Here is a 17,180-nt window from a genome sequence, read left to right on the forward strand (position 1 = left end):
GCATGCCTGGTTAAATGGATGCATACCAAACTCACAGTGTGTAAATACGAACCACTGTGTGTTTCTCAGAGAAAATGGCAAAGGCTATGTTTCCTGAGGCTGTAGAGAAGTTGGGGTCTGTCAGTAAGTCCCAAGTGCCCTGTTCCTTTGTGTGCCCCAGACTGAAAAAAAGTGACGAAAGAAGCCAAAATCAGCCCTTTGAGATTTGCCGGTGCAATGTTCAAGAGAGAGCTGAATAAATCCCTTACCCTGGGTCTTCTGCAGCATATAGCAGGTGAATGGGGCCCTGTGAGCCTGCTATCCCTATCCCAACTGGGCAGGCTCACAGGCTCCAAGTATGAAGGTTCATAGTGGGGTATGGGAAGAGACTTTTTTCTGTGACTGATGTGTGAAGAGATTGAGTCTTTCCAGTTGAGCAGTTACCATTTTAACTTTCATGGATTTTAATTGTTGGGGTTTTTGTAAAGCTCTGGGCAGTCACTTTTGAAAACTTTCAACCTTGTCAGCCAGTTATCAAAAGACAAAAGCAAAAGTGAACTTAGGCTTGGAAGGGGAATCTAGTAAGGCATTTGAGCAAACTCAGAAGTTACTACTCTCTGCTCAGTGTTTGTACACTCTGAGAGGATTTTAGCACGTACTGCATTAACTGTGGACATGCAGGCAATACTAGTTAGGACCAACAAGTCTGGTGCATTTGCTTATGGTTCTTGGACTGTAACAGAAAGAAGAATGCTAAGATATTGCTTTTCTTTGATTATTTCAAGATGTATCTCCATAGGAAAAAAGAAAACAGATGCACTTGCACTTGAAGTACAACACAGAGCTACCATGGGCATCAAGAAACCACCATTATTTTTGCCATGCAGCTGAATGTACCCATACCTTCTGTGCCCCACATTCCCAATGCCTGATTTAGAACAGATGTTGCCACAAATGCTATGCTGAAACATAAATAGAGTGAAGATTAAATGCAGGGGCTGGAAAAGCCTTTATCACATTTGGGATCAGGAAAGGCCAAGGGTGATATTGAAGGGGAGTTTGCCTTGATTGTGTCCACAGACCTTTGGATGTGAAGAGGTATAACCAGCTTTAAAGGCTGTGACACTGTGGAGGTGGACTGTGATGTTCATATTTCTCCAGTCTGCTTTCAGAAACCAAGATGCTGCCACAATAGAAATCAATTTTAGGTACAATTTTTTGAGCAGAACTTGCAGACAAGTGTATCATGACTGAACAGAACCGGGTCTGTGAGAAATGCAGCATATGGATTTTGTTCATCCAGAATCCAGTGTAGCTAGGGATTGAGTCTTCCTGGGTTAAGTGGGATATATTTCATTGCTCTACTACCTCATATAAAACCTGATTCATCACCATAAGTCTTCTTTTATGAGGAGTAAAATCATCTGTTCAGGAGAGTGCTCTTTGTTAATCAAAAGTCTCAGCAGTGATGGATTCAGTGTTGAAATTTTCAGCTGAGGAGCAGAGCCCTCAGAAAATACAAATTACTTTTTCAGCATGCTTTCCTTATCTGCCCACATCCAGTGCAAGCCACATGCTATCATTGCCACTGTTAATTCCTTTCTCTAAGGTCTCACTCTGGATCCCAGTGCCCCTTACCTTGGCAGTAAACCCCAACTATTCACTGCAAATCAGGCCTGGAAAATGTAAACCCAGTAACAGTCTTCTGTCTGTTTTCCTGACCATTTTCCAGATGAGTTTTCTGTTTATGCTCTGTAGGGCATCAAGTGTCAGAGCAAATAGGTGATGCCAGTAAAAGCCACTTCACAGTAGAGAGCTCATGGCTGTCTCCCAGCAACTGAAAGCATCCCCTCTGTGGTGCCCTTAGCCTTGTCTCCTCCAGCTTTGGCTCTTGGCACTGAACACTGTTCAAAATCCAGGTTGTTTCTGGAGGCAATATGCAGAAATTAAAGTGCTGCCCTGGCAAGCAGAAGTGTCCAAACATGCAGCAGGGCCAGAACTGCCCATGTGTTTAGTGGGTGGATTGATGTATTTTCTTTACTGGTATTTGCCAGAGTTCATGAAAAAGCCTTCTGCACGTGACCCTGCGCACAACCTCACCGTGTAAGACTTAACACTGTTCTCTCCCGGTTGAGTGGTGGTGGCTTGGCCTTCCTCTAGGGTCTCTTTGCCCACTGTTCTTGTAGAACTCTTGCCTCTAGGAAGGAAAAATTTTCAAGAGGAACGTAACTGGTGGAAGGGGAAATGTGGTTACTTGGCCTTGTGCCAGTGTGGTAATGAGGGATCTCAGTATGGGATGGGAATACACAGAATTCCCTTAACTCCTGGATGGTGTTACACCCATATGAATCTCTGTTTGTGTGGATCCAGGTCCCAGCAACCCCGTCACTGGAAGATGGTATGCATTGTGGAGGCAGAATGTCCCATGTTCCAGCACGGTTGAATTGAACTGGGAAGGAAAGGAGTGAGACCATAGGATCCTGGTGCTGGGGGCTGGCAGAGTGGGGGAAAGAGAAGGGGAAAGCTGGGATCCTACTGGAGAGATGGGGCAGGAAGAAGGTGCTGCGGGTGCATGTGGGGACCTATGATCCAGGTACAAGGAGGACATAGAGTGATGCAAGGGCCTCCCTGGGCACACAGACCCCAGAGGACTGGCAGAAATGCCAGCATTTTTCCTTCTTGACATTCCTTGTCCTGTCCCTGTCTTCCTTTCACTTCCATCAGGATGTGAGAGAGTGTTTCTGGTGTTTCTTTAACTGGTCACCATTAAGGTGCTCATTGCTGTGGACAATACTGTGAGAGTATACTGAATCTCCAGACTGCTGGAAGTCCCTAAAACCACTCAAAAAATTATTCTGCTGCGTGTGAACCAGTCTGACGTGTGAAAGGCTTTTGTCTGCCCAGGGCAGCAGGGCAGGCAGGGCTGCAAGCAGGAAACTCACCTCCCTTCCTCCCCCTCAGGATATTCGTGATAAAGGTATTATTGCTGTATGTGTGCAAAGGGGTCAGGATTGGGGAATGCAGGCTGTGCCCATTTTTGCTGCTCATTTCCACCATATTACCCAGGCATCAATTTTCCAGCCCTGTTGCCCAGAGCAATACATTTCCAGTCATAGAGAGAGATGAGGTGTTCCCTAAGGGACAGAAGGTGTAGACACAAGTTTCTGCAGTGCAGTAGCCTATATCTATGCTTTTTATAAGCCAGCTATTTTTCATGATCAATTTCCACTCAAAAAGCAGAAAACAGGCAGTCTCCATAAACATCACTCAATGCAGTAGCAATTCAATTAACTATAAACTCCGTAACGTAGAAATAGAGTACCAAATATTACTCGATCTTTTTTCTATGATGCTTTTGAGTGCCACACAAATTTCTAATGCAATTTTAAATCCTTCTCTGAAATCAAGCCTTGAGAAGAAATGCTGTTCTTTTGTTACATGTAAAAGAAAGGAAAAACTCTCCAAATCTTATTAAAAAATAAATCTGTCTCAACAAGCTCTATTCTCCATTCCTTGCCTCCAGTGACAAAACCATATATCATAAGGTGAGCTCTGTGTTTTGATCCCCAAATCAAGTTAATTACTTTTAATAAATTGCTTAGTCACAAGCACAGTTTAGCTGGAAACACCATTGGCATTCTTATAATTGCCGGCATTAAATCTTCCCTCTTACAAAGGAATTGTAAGAGGGAAGTCTCTACATTTTCTGCTCGCTAACTCCTCAGTATTCTATACTGTGAAAAATAGTGTAAATGCTTTCCAAGTATTTCAAAAGTTGACATTTCCACCTTGGGTTTTCAAATAAGGGCAAACAATGGAAGAAAGTGAAAAATAGTTTTGGGAGAGAGAAACATAAATCTCATGCACGTTCTTGAAAAGTATCAGAAGAAAAAAATGCAAGCAGCTTTTACAGAAAAGAAAGCTGAGATGTGCAGAGCTTAAAGATCCAAGTCTGAGAAGGTATCTTCAGTACTTTCAGAACAAGTAAGACAGGGACAAAGCTTTTTAACTGGGCTGGTTTAAATAGATCAAGTGGTAGTGGTTTTAAACCGAAGAAAGGAAGAATGAGGGTGGTAAACCACCAGAACAAGTTGCCCAGAGAGCTGGTGGATGCCCCATCCCTGGTAACATTCAAGGTCAGGCTGGATGGAGCTCTAAGCAACCTGATGGACCTGAATATTTCCCTGCTCATTGTGGAGGGGTTAGAGTAGATGACCCTTTAAATTCCCTTCTAACTCAAACTGTTGTATGATTCTATAATAATTGCTTATTTTTAATCCAGCAAAAAAAAAAAAAAAAAAAAAAAAAAAAAAAAAAAAAAAAAAAAGGAAAAGCATGTTGCAGGCAGGTTCTGGGTTTACCAGCCCTATGAGGGATGCCCACGATCCCACAGGCTTTAATAGAATCATAGAATCAAACACGATTCAATGTTGAAAGAGACCTTTAGGATCATCAAGTCCAGCTGTCCACCCAACACTACCACTGTGATCCTTAAACCACTAAATCACCACCCAGGGCCACCCAGGCCTCTCAAACACCTCCAGGCATAGTGACTCTACCTCTTCCCTGGGCAACCTATTCCAATGCCTGTCTACCCTAAAAGTGAAAATATTTTATTCTAATATCAAACCTGAATCTCCACTCCACTGTATCAGTTTAGGTCCATTCCCTCTGGTCCTCTCACTGCAGGCGTGGTAGAAGCGACTGGCCCCCAGCTCACTACAACTCACCTTCCAGGTGGTTGTAGGGAGTGAGGAGATCCCACCTGAGCCTTCTCAAGACCAAACAAACCCAGCTCTCTCAGCTGTTCTTCATAAGACACGTTCTCTAGTCCTTTTACAAGCCTTCTCTCTCTTTGCTGGACATGCTCCAGCACGTCAATATCCTTTGTAAAGTGAAGAGCCCAGAACAGAATACAGTGCAGCCTCACCAAGACAGAGTACAGGGCACTGATCACTTTCCTAATCCTAATCCTGCTGGCCTCACTATTTTTGAAACATGCCAGGATGCCATTAGCCCTCTTGGCCCTCTTGGCACATGCTTGCTCATGTTCAGCCAGCTGTCAACCAGCATCCCCAAGTTCCTTTCTGCAGTCCTCCAGCCATTCTTCCCCCAGCCTGTAGTGCTGCAGGGGGCTGTTGTGACCACAGTCCAGACCTGGCACTTCTCCTTATCGAGCCTCCTGCAGTTGTGCTCAGCCCATTGATCAAGTCTGTCCAGGTCTCTTCAAAACTTTCCTACCCCCAAACAGTTCAACATTCCCAGCCAACTTGGTGTCATCTGGAAATTTACTGAAGGTGCACACAGTCCCCATGTCCAGATCATCGATGCAAATGTCAAATGGGACTGGTCCCAAAACAGCCTGGGGGAGCACCACTATTGATTTGCTGCCAAGTGGATTTGACTCCATTGACCACAAATCTCTGTGCCTGCCCATCCAGCCAGTATTTTACCCATCAAAGAGTCCACCTGTCGAAGACATGAGCAGCCAGTTTTTCTAGGAGGATGCTGTGGGAGACAGTGTCAAACACTTTGTTGAAGTCTGGAGAGACCACATCCACAGCCCTCCACTCATCCAGCAGGCAGGTCACCTTGTGTTAGAAGGGCTATGACAAGGCCACCTTGTCATTCAGGGTTCTGAAGACACATGCTGTGAAAATGAAGATGCATGTGCTGGGGAATAAGCAGCTCAGGACCAGGCGAAAGGGAATGGTTTCCTGCTTCTTCATCCACAGCCCTGATGTGTGCTGGGATCTGTGCTTGGGCTTCAGTTTGCAAAATTGAATGGTTTTTGTTGTATCCTAGTAGGGGTTGTGAGCCCCAGGCAGAAGGCCAGGGAAAAGTAAGGTCAGAGGAAGGCTGAGTGAGGCCTCTGTTGTGTTAATTTTGGTGAGTTACTGCCACAGCCATGCCTTGGTGTCTCCAGATCCTGGTTCAACTCTTCTGGGTCTCCACAGCTCACCAAGGCAGAGCAGCCCAAACCTGCTTTGAACTCTGCATGGTGGGTTTATCCTAGGCTGTTCAGCGCTAGTGATGGTTTCTGTGAGTCCCTTACCATAAAGTGAAAGACATTTATGATCAGAGAGAAACATCTGTCACGTTGTGTTTGTGCAATGCACTTGCAAGGGAAACAGAGGAGACAACCCTGATTCCCACCAGTATAAGAGAAGGAGGTGTCAGGCTGCAGAGATGCCTAAAATGATGTGTTCCCCTCCTGTGTGAGCTAATAAAGTAGGAAACCAAGCTGTGCCAGCTGCAGTGTAAAATATCACATGCTAGTCTCTTCTGCAGCTCCCTGACTGCCTTGGCTGTTTGCTCCAGCGTGCTGGAGCAGGGAAGCTGCTGCTGCCAGCCCAAGTGAGCTGTAAAGAGTGGCTGCTGAGGCCTCTGGTGCTGTGTACAGCCCCTGCTGTGTTTGGTGAGCTCCCCTTTCATGTGTCCTCCTCACGGGTTTTCTGGCATCCAGCTTTCACTGCTGTGGCTTGGGATAGCTTATCTGCACACATTCTGAATCACTACTTACAGGAGCTACCTGACAGGAGACTACCAGAGGCTCAGTTTGTCTCCTCTGTGGCAGTGCATGAGAAAGCTGTAAGGAACCTGCAAGTGCTAACTGTAATTGTTTCCATGCAGCTATTCTAGTCCAGCTAAGCAGACACTAATCTTTTCGGAAATTACATTTTAAAGATTCTATTGCTCTAAAGGGAATTTATTTGGTTTTCAGAAAATTAATGCTTTACAGTTTCTTTTTAATTTTTTTTTCTCCAATGACTGAATACATTTTATCATCCAGAAAAAAGTCAATTTACAAGAAAGAGTAAGAAAATTGAAACAAGTCCTGATTTGTATGTAATAAATAAATAAGGTTAATTTGTGGAAAGTATTTTTTCAGAAGTCTGTTGTTTCATTTGTTTCTTTTCACATGCAGGAGTGGGGAAAGGAATTACTGTTACTGTGAGTGATGCATTTTGCCAAACAACTCTGCTTAGCTATGGGAAGCTCTGAGTAAAACTCCCTGTTTAGTTTGTTTCACGTTTCCAAGGCTAAACTTTCTGAAGGGGTTGGGGCACAGAGTTGAGGCACAAAATCAGGGTGAAGTCTGCTAAGGATCCAAGAAATGAAAGAGATAAATTGAATTCAGAAGATATCTGCACAGTGTTTTTTTCCATCATCATGTCTTCTCTTCTACAACAGTGATTCTTGCAAATTAATACATAGAAACAAGAAGTGCTCAAAAAAGTGAGTGATCAAGAGTTTAGCAGCACCTGTAGGAAACTGGTACAAATGCTAGATTTAATTTATTTCTCTCTCTATTTATTTTTCTATTTTTGAAGAAGTTTTTGAAAACATTTTCTAATGTCTTTGGTGTTTCATCTGTAGGAAATTCTGACAGTGAAAGTGAATCTCCACAGAGCCAACTGGTATGAAGAAGATAGAAATTAGGAACTAGATGCTAGTACTTGGGCTGGTATTTCAGAAGACATTTGCACCATCCTCGCTTCTACCATCAATTGTTTTACAGAGTGGACATCAACTGATTGGACTAAGAGCTGTCTCAGCCACCTCATCAGAGGGAGAGTGGAAGTGGGATGTGCATGTTCTATGCCATAAACTGTTGATGGAGAGTGTCTAATTTACTGCTGTCAGCATTGTCATTGTTTCTAATCTACAAAACTTCAAAAAAGTTTGGGAAGAGTTTTGTGCACAAGAGTTTCAATAAGAGAGACTAACCTCATCCTGCAGCACCCAAGCACTTGGCCTTGGTGTTCTCCTTTCTCAACATTTCACATGTTCTATGGCTTGGCCTCATTTTAAGACCACGTGGATGAAGTCTTCACAAGTTGCAATTAATTGTTTTGCTGTTGCTTGCAAGAGAATAGGATTTCTGTCTCATATCTCCAGGATAAAGGGATGGCCTTTTCTCTCCCTGTCCCAAGGGACAGGCAAATATGTAAGCAAAGGCATGATGGAGGAGAGGGAATGTTTCCTCTCTGATGCCCTCTATTTCTCCTTCTTTCAGTACTCTGGGGAGAAGCTGTAGGGTGGCTGCAGGCATGATCCTGGATGCTTGGGTGTGTCAGAAGCAAATGGGGAATACCAATGGCCTCTTCTACAGTCCATCAACAAATCTTACAGGTCTGGTTGTGTCCTGATATTCCTGTGGCCATAAACACCAATGCTGAGTTGTTACTTGAGGCTGGGAGTAATTTCATCCTGGATTTGCAAGGACTAATATTTGTGGTGACTCTTCCTGAAAAAAGCTATCCATGGTGAGGCTTGTTGTAGTCACACATCTTCTCTATCACAAGACTTTACACTTGTGATAAGTGAGGCTGAGGATTGGAGAAGTGATACAAGGAATTTGAAACAAAGCCCTGAATTTTCATTCTTCCAGGCAGGCAGAGGAGTTCTCTCTCTCTCCCTAAATGATATTTAGGGATTTCTGCAGCTGAATGCTATTATCAAAGACAACATTTCGAATGAATAGCCCCACACATATTCTCCATGGCTGCCATATGAATAACTATGAACACTTCTCAATCTTCCTCTTCCCACTCCCCTCTCCCACCTCAGCTAAAGCACAAACACTCATTTCAGGACTAAAGATATACTCTTAAACAACTTCTGACATTTCTTTGTTGCTGCCTAGTGAAGGCTGGGTTGATGAGCTAGAGAGAAGTTTTATATAAGCCCTTGCTGAGATGTCATAGCAGGATCAGAAGTGGGCAGCACTGACAGTTGTTAGCATTTGTCTCTGGAGCTAATTTAACTGCAGGTCTGTATGTCTGCATGGCTCGGGCTTCATACAGGGCTTTGTTGTGTTGGTTTTGAGCCCCAGCGATGTGTCACAGTCCTGAGGATTGCAGGGTTCAAAAAGCAAGCCACACTGCTGTCCCCACTGTGCTAACAAGGAGTTTCTGTGTGCCTTTGTTTGGAGGGAGATGCCCCACCAGGGACATGCCAGCTGCTCCTCTTGGCTCCTCCAACCCTTTCAAAACACTTTTACACTCTGCTTCTTCCATTAATTGTATTATATTTTTTTAAGCTTGTAGCTGAGGAAGTCAAATTGACCACGCCTGGTTAACAAAGCCTGAAATAATTGTGAATAATTCAAAGCAGTGCTGAATGGGAGGCCAGCTACGGAGACTAGGCCAGTCTCCTGGTCGTGCTGAGAGTAATTAATCCTTGCTGGGTTTATCCAGGTGTCATGAAAGGATATCTGGATGGCAGCTAGAGATGGGAAGCATGACCCCTTGCTACCTGGTCTGGTTGTTCATCCTCTGTTTGTGACCTGTGCTAATACAGGGATTTACAGACCAGCAGGATCGAGCTGGTCTTCCTGTAGGATGTCTGGAAAAGCTATCTTTGCTGTGTTGACCTTAACCAAAAAAAATGAAAATGCTCATTTCAAAAATGAGGGATTCCTATCCTTCCTATCTGTAGGTAAGGGTGGCAGGACACTTCTGCCCTTTGAGGGTTAGGTAGGTCAGTGAGATGCCATAAGTCTGGGAGACCAACAGATGAGGTAAACGTACTGTTGTGATTAGGCAGACAAAATATTTTCAACATCTTTAAGGACTGCAACTGCCCATACAATAGCTAGTTTTTACCTTACTTACTATATTGAAAAATTAAGATCAAGATTCTTTCATTTTTATGGCAGAAGTTCTTTGAGTACATTCTGGTGCTTAACAATCAAATTCTCCAGGATTAGAGGCAGATGAGGCATGTCATCTTCATCAAAACCTTTGGGATCTACAGCTGAGAGACCATATGTTTAGCATCCTTAGACCTGACTGTGCCCACTGAACTACAACTGAACTTTCTGGGCGAAGTTCTATACCAGATTTTGCAGAGGGATGTGTTAGGGAAAAGTCTTTAGGTTATTGAGCAGATTCACTGAGTGGGTCTTATTTGGAGACTATAGTTTTATAAGGCCAGAAATATCATTCCAGGAATAGATTGTGGCAATATGACTAATGTTGTTAGTTTCATTTCTATAGCATATAGTTGTAAAGGTATATGCAAAATCCATGTTGTCTTTGCAGGAGACATTCAGGGAGATTACTCTCAGTAGGGGGTTTTTGATGCATAGGCTAGACCTGTTCTTGTTAGCATGGTAAATGTTTAAAGGGCTCTTTCTATGAGAACCAGATATGAGTTAACTTTGTGTCCCCACGATTTCCTATTCCATGGTGACGCTCCACTTGCACAGTAGGTTGGGTGAGAAAAAACATTTGGCAAAAATTGTGCTCTTCATAGTAAGAATTCCTATTACAAAGTGTTTTGGTGGTGTATTCACCCCTGCTAACTTTCTGATTGTTGGCTGTGCTCTTCTCCATCTGTTGCCAAAGCCCCCCCTGATAATGCATGGTGGGGTATTATGGGATGTGCCAATAAAGCAAGTTGAAAACATGAAGCTTGAAACATGTGATTTCTGTTAGACTGAAAATGGGGAACTGCAATGCTGCTTCTCCTCAGGTCATGGTGAATCAACAGAGAGCTGAGTGGACACCACCAACCATTACAGAGAGCCAGTGAGTGGGGCATAAGCAAACAGGAGATCTAACCTAACCTGAGAAAGACTCAAGTGTGCTGCAGGCCAGGGATTGATAGAGTCTTCCTCTTATCTCTTTTAGTTTTTGATGTCAAACATTTTGACTCCTTTGTCAGCATAAATATCTGTCTCGTTATCCTAGTGCTAGCCAGGTCTTTTCTCACAGCCCACTAAGTCACATTTTCCCAGGCTTCCTGAGTCCATATGCTTCACCTCTTGTAAAAGCTCTGATTTTCTTCAGAAGTCAAAATAGTTAAGACTTCCTTGTGAAGAATGTGTAGCATCTTTCAAAGAGTAAGGTGAATCTGCTTTCCAAAGTGGGTGACTCCAATGATGTGGAATGATCTGGAAAGAGCTCCTCCAAACTGTGGGAAGATATGGGTCTCCTCTCTGGAGACAGGAACTTAAGCTTTCAAATTCTTGAACTGGTCATTTTTCTGGGATGATTATTTCTGATAGGACACACAATAATGCTGACATATTTGACTGCCTTTCAACAAAGGAAGCTGAAGGCTGGCTTGTCAGGTAAGATGGTATCAGTTAAGGGTGAGCTAAAGCCCATTTTCTATTCCCTTTAAATTCTTGTATAGGCTGCATGTTATTTCATGATTGGCTAGCTTGTTCTCAGAGAAGTTAGTATTGTTCATTTTCCACAGCAGTTTAGTGGTGGTGTAAAGCATGCATTGAGTTCTCCCAATTCATTGTGTGAACATTAATGTGATATGAATCCATCAGAAATTTGTCTTTGGCATATGATAAGGCTTTACCAGGTCACATTACAGAGGTGCTGATGCTCTCACTTGTGCTGCCAGACATTATTCTTAACTTTTTGCAAATACTATGGCTGATGTGACAAACAGAGGTGCCTTGTGCTTGGGCAGCTTGCAGTGACCTTGTTCTGGACCTAGCAGAGGTGCCTGTGGCCACACATGCACCCTCCAGGGCCATCCCAGCTTTGCTCTAGCAGTGGCTCTTTCCAGCAGCCAGGCTGGCTGGTGTACAGTGTCAAAGGCTACAGAAGGCTGTCAGATATCAGCCAGGGAGGGCTTTATTGCAGTGATTTTTGTAAGTCCTTCCACTCTCCTTTTACTAGGTTACATCCTATTACATAATTAAACACTGTATGTTTGTAATACCCAGAGGGCTTTTGTCTCATTCACTGGGCATCAAAAAAGATGATTATTGGCACAGACAGCTGGTAGTTATTTTTTTATTTTTATTATTCAGTGTGGCCCTGTTTTCTCTGTTAGTAGTGGGCTTATTACATTCCATTTAGTAATTTTTTTATTGTTCTGTGTTTTTACACAGAACTGTTGGGCATTCTTTAAATCTTGCATTTATTCTTGTGCTTCTCCTGCGCACCAAGACATTTTCAGTCTTGCTTCCCTTTCATAATGATACAGAAATAATCCAACTCAGAAAAAAAAAGGTCTTTTAAGAAGAAGGATGTGTTAAATACACGTGAGTACTCAAAGCTATAGAAAAAAACATAGGTCCAGATGACAAGGTTCTGCTCTCTCCTGCAGTCTATGCAATTCACTTACCTTTTTTAATCTGCGTCTGGGTACAGGAAGCTCTTTAAGAGTCTTCCAGGCACAAAGCTTCTTGCAGCATCTGTGGATATGTGTATCCCGTAGTATCCTTACTCCATTCTTCTGGAGAAGACTGTTTTAGCCTGCTTTGTCTAGAATCACCTAATTGCCATCTCCTAGGAAGCAGGAATATATGCTGATAATGAGGACCTTAATGGTACTTTTCCCCAACTGCACAAGACTGTAGCTTTTCATATTCTTTCATCATCAGTGCAGGAAGAGATTAGAGAGTCTTTGCTGCAGATGGGAATTAGGCACTTCAGACCAAAACAAAACACAGAGCCATTTTTCCCTGCAGGCGCCTTCACTTTGGTCTGCAGAATTCCTGAAGTGCTTGCAAAAACCTTTTGCATTTGTTGATTTACTGAAAAGGTTGGACTCCATGCTTTCAGCAATTTGAGAGGTAGGCGGAGGGAAAAACACAGAATTGCAAGAAAACTTGGCTTGCCAGGCTGGCTTGAAAACAGGGCCAAGATAGTGTTACCAACCCTTTATGTTATTGCCTGAGGTGAAACTATTCACCAGGGTAGCAGCAGAACAATGTTCTTGTTGAGCCCTATTCTCAGGAAGGGGTTTTGTCTCCATCTGTCTCTCCTGAGGAAACTGCTAAACCATAGGCCATACTAGGATGGGCACACTCTAAATCTCTCTAATTGTGCCATTGTATGCAGCCAAGAACGAAGAACTTGTGGGGTGAAGAGAGAGCCAGCAAGGGGGTGCAAGCCTGAGTAATTCACACAGTAATAAAATCACTGTCTTAATGGGGGATGAAGGGTTTCTTGTTTTCTGGTCTCTGGTACAAGAAATAATTTTACATGAGTCATTAGATAAAAATGCATAACAGCACTGAGAACAGGGACTGGACTGGAGTAGGCTATCCCACTCCCTCCAACTACACACTCAAGTTATTCATGTTTGCATTAGAAATGTCAAAGCGATTAAGAAATGCTGTTATGTATTTCAATGTGCCAACATCCTGAAGGGTTTTCAGCTTGGCAAAAATGCTAGCCAGGGAAATGTGGGCCCAAAAGGTTTTCTTGGCATAAATAAACAAAGTATTATCATATATTTTTCCCTCTCCCCAGTCCAGAAGAGGCTATTTTTAAATGTGGAAATTGAATAGAAGTAATCCTGAATTAACTTAATTGTTTGAACTCTGTCACCACAGTGAAAGGGTTATGTCAGTGACAGGGATGTTGGCAATCCACTTGCAAGGCCAGGTTGTACACGTGAGTATTAATAACTGCACTTCATGATTAATAACTGCAGTGATTTTGGTATAATACTGGTATGTTGATAATTATGAATAATATTGATAATAAGCAATCAAGTAAGATCTGATGAGATTTTATTATCTCATTAATTATCTGACCATTAAGAACTCACCTGCTGAGTGTACTAATCAATAGCTAATCAAAACAGTTGGAAAGTGGTTGGAAATTAATATGTGGAGTAGCTAAAGTCATAATTTATAGGGTGGCTTAAGGGCTTCAAGCATTTTTCAAGGTGACTTCATTATGCATATCATTTTTCCAGGGTGTTTTAGCAATGTCAAAAAGGCTGTGATTACAGAAACGGATACTGAACAGCTAGCAAGGAGATTTTGGGTGGGTTCCTTGCATCTAGGATCCTGGTCTCAGACCCTGCTGGAAAAAGCCAGAAAATGCTGACAGCATCCATCAAAAATGGTAGACTTGCTTGGCCTACTACCTTTTACCAGATGGTGCTGTTGTTTTGGAGTGCCATACATGAAAACAACCCCAACAATTACAAAATCTCACAGAATAATCCAGGGCTGATCAAGAGAGACAGAAGGAGCCTACAGGCAAGAATTTCTATGCCAAAGGGAGAGAGATCTAAATATTGTTCTCCTACCTCATGACAAAAGACTGTTTGGATACTAGCAAGAGACATGAGATCTCATTTGTGCAGGCTGGCACTAAACCATTCAATACAAACCACATTGAAATAAGCCGATGGCTGGGGCTGTGGGAGAACTTGGTCCTGTTATGTGGCCCATGCAGACTGCCTGCTCTGTGCCCTCACAAAATGGAAAGTGGCAGCACTAGGATGGATCACTATGTCACAGAGATACGACATATAGCCCCGCCTTTGGTACATCTATCACCTTTTGGTATTAGAAAAATGTAAAACCTAGTGTTGCTAAACAAGGAACATTGGGAGAAGGTAGTTCTTTGCTTCATCAGGGTGGGTAGGACTTCCCTTTTAAGACCATCTCAGATGGAGAACATTCAAACCTGCAATTTTCTAGAGAAGACTCCTTGCCACCAGAATATCAGTCAGGACGACAGCTTTCTCACATGTCTGCTGCTAAAAATCACCAGCTGTAAAAGAAAATCTGAGGCTGTGAGGAGCAGCAAGGTTATGGAGAGAAGTGATTTGACTCTGGGACTCTCTATGTTGTTCATACTTCATTCTTGCTAAATACAACTCATGGAACCCCATACCCCTCTTCAGCACACTTACTACTTGCTGCCTGTCTCGAGTCACCAAGCTCTTTGCTCCTTTCTGAGTGGCCAGCATTGGCTCAGCAGCTGTGGATGCAGCATCAGGGGCCATCCCTGTTTGGGCACATGAGGGACCAGAGACAAGGGGAGGAAATACAGGACACAGGAAAAGTGTTTTACAAGTGGATTTGTGTTGATTCCCACACTTAAAATGCTGATGTGCATTCCCTTACATGCACCCCAGTAATGGATTCTGGACCTTTTTTCTGCCTTTAGCCACTTGCTGGTGTTGTGGGTGCAGCTACAGGGCACTAATGCTATAGGGCTGGAAGATTTTTACCTGATTAACTTTAGTGACAAGTGTGCTCCTGCTGCTGCTGAAACTCGAGCACAGGCTGGTGTCTGCAGACACCTGGTGAAACCTGTGAAACCAGCTGCTCTGCTCTACAGCTGTGCAATCCTGTGGTATCACCATGTATCCACAAAGGACTGGAGCTGTTTGCCTTGCAGGAAAGTGGTCTTGGGTGGTTCTGTATTGTCTGGTTTTAGTTGTCTTTCAGCAGGTATGCATCCTTTGATTCCTGGCCTCTTGTTCCCCTGCTGATCTGGTTTTTCCTCTTCTATATTTTTCCTCTGCTCTGCTTCTAGTTTGGCTTTTTTTTGTACTCCGTCTTCTTCCCCCGGTCTAACCTCACCCTATGTGCTCAATGGTGTATGAACTACTAGAGATTTCAGCTGGAGTTTGGGGACAGTTGTGGAAATGGTCTTGCGCTCTGCTTTCCTCCTTGCCCGTTCCACACCTTTCTATGTCCGAGTCTGAATCTTGCAGATCAACAGCATTTTTGATATTTTCTCTAGGTATCTGTAAATTAGCAGAAATACAGATTACAAACCAGGCTGGCACCTATGGCCACAGAGGGCCTCTGGGCAGGGGTCTGGCACACCTGTGGCTGCGGGTGTCTCTGGGAGGGCAATGGAGCTGCACAGCACTGCTGCCTCTCTGTGGAGCAAAACCCAAGCACTTCCAGCAGTGAGAAGTCTCAGTCCATCATGATTTTTAAGGTGGATTTTGTGCTACACTTAGAAGCTTTCAAAACAGTGTGCTAGCTTTGGTTAGCCCAGCCTGGCTTTATCCATCTGCTACAGGGTTTTGCACTAAACAATTTGATCTATTTCTGCAGCTACATATGGACTTTCATCTGAAAGCAAACTATTTACTTATTTTCTTTTAATTATTTATGGTAATGAAATAGCATCCATATCTCAAAATTTTCTACAAAAATGAATACTCTTGTAGTTCAGATCTCTGGCCATGAAAGAAAGCACAGTTCCCCAGTGTTGCTTATAATGTTTATTTGTTTTTAACTTCAAAACACAGGTGATTTTCTCAAAACAAATAGAGTAATGGGGGAAATAGAGGTGGGCTCTCTTAGTAACTTTCCCAAGAAACACATCTGGAAGAGCATATTTTTGCAAAACAACTACATTTCAGCACACCCAGGCAGCAAGGTTTCAAAGTTCATAAATAGCAGAGGTTAGCAAAGAGTCTTGGCTGTTTTTTTCTTTTTTATTTTTTCCCTTCTTTTTCCCCTGTTTAAGTTGCAAATGGCACTAGATGAACCCACAATTTCCATGGCTAACACAGAAACATTTTAAAAGAACTCTTTGAGTATGCAGTTAATTTACAGGATGGGGAATTATGAAAACATATCTCCTCATTTTGATTCTGTAAAATAAACTTGGGGATATAATTAAACATTGTAACATCTGGTAGTCTGGCAACTGATTTAGGCCTACAGTGTAGCTATTAAAATCATTTTACTTAGTTGCTACTTAGTTGAGTTTACAGAAAAGTCACTTTTTTACCCATAGCCAGGTAACAACACTTTCTTTAGAAGCAAAAGTGAAGTGTTGGATTATATTTTGTAAATAGCTCTGATGCCACACCTCATCAGTACTCTTTAAACTTAAGTCAGTTTGGTTTCATTACCTGTATCAGAATGAATTACCTGAATCAGAATGCCACAGCCAGGCCCTGCTCACCAGGAAGGTCGGTGGGGGTGGAAATAATTCTGTGAACCAATGAGGAAAATATGAAGCCACTGCTCAGACTACAGTGACTAGAAAATACCAGGCTAGTATTTTCAACATATCACAACTCCTAGTCCTTGCATAGACGCACAGAGTCGGGCACAGGCCATCAGAAGACGGTCTATGCAGGCCATCTATGAGGACAGGCTGAGAGCTGGGGCTGTTAATCCGGAGGAGGCTTTGGGGAAACCTTACAGCAGCCTTCCAGTACAAAAGGGCAGCCTACAAGAAAGATGGAGAGGGACTTTCTAGAACTGATAGGACAAGAGGGAAAGACTTTAAACTGAAAGACAGTAAGTTTAAATTAGATATTAAGAAGACATTCTTTACTGTCAGGGTGATGAGACACTGCAGCAGGTTGCCCAGGGAAGCTGTGGGTGCTCCATCCATGGAAGCATTCAAGGCCAGATTGGATGGGGCTCTGACCTGGTCTGGGGGAAGATGTCCCTGTCCATGGCAGCAGGGTTGAAACAAGATGATCTATAAGGTTCC

This window comes from Sylvia atricapilla, chromosome 3, assembly GCF_009819655.1.
Source record: "Sylvia atricapilla isolate bSylAtr1 chromosome 3, bSylAtr1.pri, whole genome shotgun sequence".
NCBI lineage: Eukaryota > Metazoa > Chordata > Aves > Passeriformes > Sylviidae > Sylvia > Sylvia atricapilla.